This window comes from Marmota monax, unplaced genomic scaffold (assembly GCF_021218885.2).
Source record: "Marmota monax isolate L192 unplaced genomic scaffold, Marmota_monax_Labrador192_F-V1.1 WCK01_AAM20220418_F8-fsc00006, whole genome shotgun sequence".
NCBI lineage: Eukaryota > Metazoa > Chordata > Mammalia > Rodentia > Sciuridae > Marmota > Marmota monax.
In genome coordinates this window covers 26,860,202-26,863,845 of record NW_026693712.1, presented here as the reverse complement: position 1 = coordinate 26,863,845, position 3,644 = coordinate 26,860,202, and positions in this window count along the sequence as shown.

Sequence of the window (3,644 nt, the reverse complement as noted above, 5' to 3'; positions counted from 1 at the left end):
CATACAGACTGGTAAATTTGATCATTTAAACATTAAAATGTGAAAAAATTTCAGTATCTAACTTAAATTTTGTGATTTTTTTTTTAATTTTTCAAGTGTTGTTCTGGCATAATTTTAACCATATTTTATGTACAAATAATATATTCTACATGTGCATAAAATTTTTGTTCAAAGAAAAACAAACAAATGTAAGAAAAATGTGACTTTAACAAATAAATCAGCACTGAAAATTATGTATTATCAGAATTAAATTATTTTGACAAAGAAATTTAACATATGTTAAATTTATTACTCTTTTATTTAAATCAAAAAGAGCAAATAAATGTTCATGATAGTCTTACTTTTTTAAACTTATAAAATACTGATGAATATTTGATAATGCGTAGGTTAAAAGTAAAATTTTACATGGAGAGTGATTTTAATCAAGCAGCAAATAGAAAATAATGATTCTTTGGATAGATTAATAATTTTACTTTCCATTTTGAAGGAATCCAGAGAGCTCTAATCCTCAGGAGGCTGGCCTTCAACTTTGTCACTCCATAGCAATGACTTTCTCTAAGTTCTCAAGTTCCAATAGACATTTCAAACTGGTTTCACTTGACATCTCGCCTCTAGTTAACACTGTTTACTACTGTTCTTACTGAAACCCTTGATCTCTCTTGTTTTTGTATTATTGCAACCATCTCTTTATGTACTGGTCACTTTTCACACTTTCTCCTTGAAGTAATATTTAACTGTTACAGTTCAAAACTAGGTATTCTTTTCGTCCTATTGACAACTATAGTTGTAGTATTTATTCAAACCCACATCTTATTTATGGCTGTATGGTAAGTACTATTCTTTTTTAATTTAGACACATCTTCCAGCTTCATACTCTTGTATTACATATTACTGAAAATAAAATGGAATTTCAGCTTTTTTGAACAAACTTGGAAATAGAAGTGTCTGTTTAACACTTCTTCCACACCCACTCCCTATACAATTTAATTCTAATTCCTTTCCTATTTATCTACTTAAATGTGTCCACTCTTTATTTGACTGAATGTTCCCCTACTCAGTTACCTCTGTCTTGTATCTGGTCTCCTTTTGTGGCCTCCTACAAGTTCTTTCCATGTTGACTTTTGTAATTACCTCTCTATTGTGTAATCATAAGACTTTTAAAATGAAGACAATGTCAGCACTTCACTCTCCAATATAAAATATTTTAATAGCTTCATTTTGTCTTCTGGATAAAATCTGTAATCCTGCAGACCAATAGGGACATTCATATCAAGGCTCTGCTATTGTTTGCAATCACCTTCATTAATTCAAAACTCTGTGATAGAATTACACTAGTCTTTCTCATTCCTTGTGCATGTGTCATTTCAACAACCAGCTCTATCATTGAAAATGCCCTGTCCTTATCCATTGCTAATTTATCCTTATTTACTCTTCAGATTTATGAAAAAAAAAATATTTTCATACTCTCTAGTATTTCAGGTGCTTCTACTTTTTCCTCAGGAGGCACTCTATGTTTCCCTATCATATCATTTATGATCACTCTAATTTTACAATTATGTGTATGATTTATTAAACTGCTATTATCTTACCCATCAGAATTTCAGCAACACAGGGTAAATGAGTGTGGCTAACTATCATGTGAATAAATTTCATTCCATACTTAGCACACTGTAATTTCTCCATAAATACTAGTTTAACTAATCAAAACATTTAAAAACAAATTCTGTTGTAAAAAAGACTGTTAATGAGGGGCTGGGGACATAGCTCAGTTGATATAGTGTTTGCCTCACATGTACAAGGCCCTAGGCTCAATCTCCAGCACCAAAAAAAAGAAAAAGAAAAGAGAGAGAGAGAGGGAGAGAGAGAGAGAGAGAGAGACAGAGAGAGAGAGAGACAGAGAGAGAGAGACTGAGACTATTAATGGCATGAGTCAGATGATGGTTACACACACTTAAAGTAAAATAAATATGTTAAACTATTAAAATATTTTAAATCAAAAATTATATATTAAACTCTTAAAAAGGGTATTTTGAATTCACATTCAGTGTCATTAAGATATAAAACTTGGTTTAATAAATCCTGTTCATCTACTATCGGTATTTTACACAGGAGTGATTTGAGTTTTGTTATTTTATACTATTGGTGACAATAATAGCTTTCCTGAATAACTCAAAGTAAGGTAGAATTGGTTTATCTCAACATCGTATAGGAATCTCTGGTGCTCCTATAAAAATGTACCTTGATCTTTTTATTCAGAATGAGGTAGAAATATGAGATCTTTGCTAAATGACTTATACTATTAAGTTAAAAGAAAGAAGGGCATGATTCTTTACTTTTTAAAATATGTCTGATGAATACATATACAAAATTGTTCAAGATTTAATTTTCTTCTCAATGGGACCATTTACATGATGTAATAGAAGGTTAAAGAATAGATTGCCTAGGGCTGGGGTTGTGGCTCAGTAGCAGAGAACTCACCTAGCACGTGCAAGGTGCTGGGTTCAATCCTCAGCACCACATAAAAATAATTAAATAAAATAAAGGTATTGTGTCCAACTACAACTAAAAAAAATTTTTTTAAAAGAATAGATTGCCTAAATCTTCTGATAGCAATGTTCTCACCTAGTATAATTAAGGAGTTAAAACTTAAGAAGCAGGAGTATTTCTGATATGTGAAGGAAGAGAAGCATGGTCTTCAGAGAAAAGAGAACTCTCATGTGTATGTAGATCTAAAACAGTGTCATATTCATTGAGTCAAACTCACATATTTGAGAAATGGTATGTAAGTCAGATAGAAAAAACCTAAATTATGACAGATCTTGAATTTACATTTTATCCTTTAGGCAATAGAAAGTCATTAAGTATCTTAAGTAGGAAAGAGGTATGAATAATTGGAATAATTATCATGTTAGAATAATTATAACAACTATTCTTGTTGAAATAATTATTCTTGTGACTGTTTTAAAGAGAAGAAAGTCTAAAGAAGGAAAAAGAGCAATTAGTAGATTGATGTACTAGTTGACTACTGCTGCTGTAACAAAGTACTTCATATTTGGTTGCTAAATAATGAAACTCTCTTTCATGGCTCTATAGGGTAAAAGTCTGATTCGATTAAAATGTTTGGTGCTCCTTAGAAGCACCAAAGATAGAAGGAAATGAATCTCTTGGAAATGAATCTCTCAATCTCTTTCTTCATTAACACATAGCAATTTTTCCTTTTTGCATTCTCCCAAGTCTAGGTTCCTTCTTGTAATTTAGATACCTGTCATATAGGAGTCAGAAGCACCCCACCCTATCAAACCCATATTTCCTTAATAATGATCTGCAATGATTCTATTTCCAAATAAGGTCCTTTTCCTCTGATACTAAATTTTAAGACTTCAAGATAGGAATTTGGAGAGAAACACTATTAAAACCACAAAAGTTGGCAAACAATAGTATCCTGCTTGATCTAAATTAAAGGGGAAGTGGAGAGAGTACAGGAGAAAAAGACATTCTCTTAGATTATATTATAGAGGTATCAATATTCCTTTTCAACATCAGGATCATTGATAATGTTGATCAGTCCAATGATGTTTCTGTGCAATTATGCCATCTCTATTGAATCTACATTTTAACAAAATGTAGAGGAAAGGAACACAGTA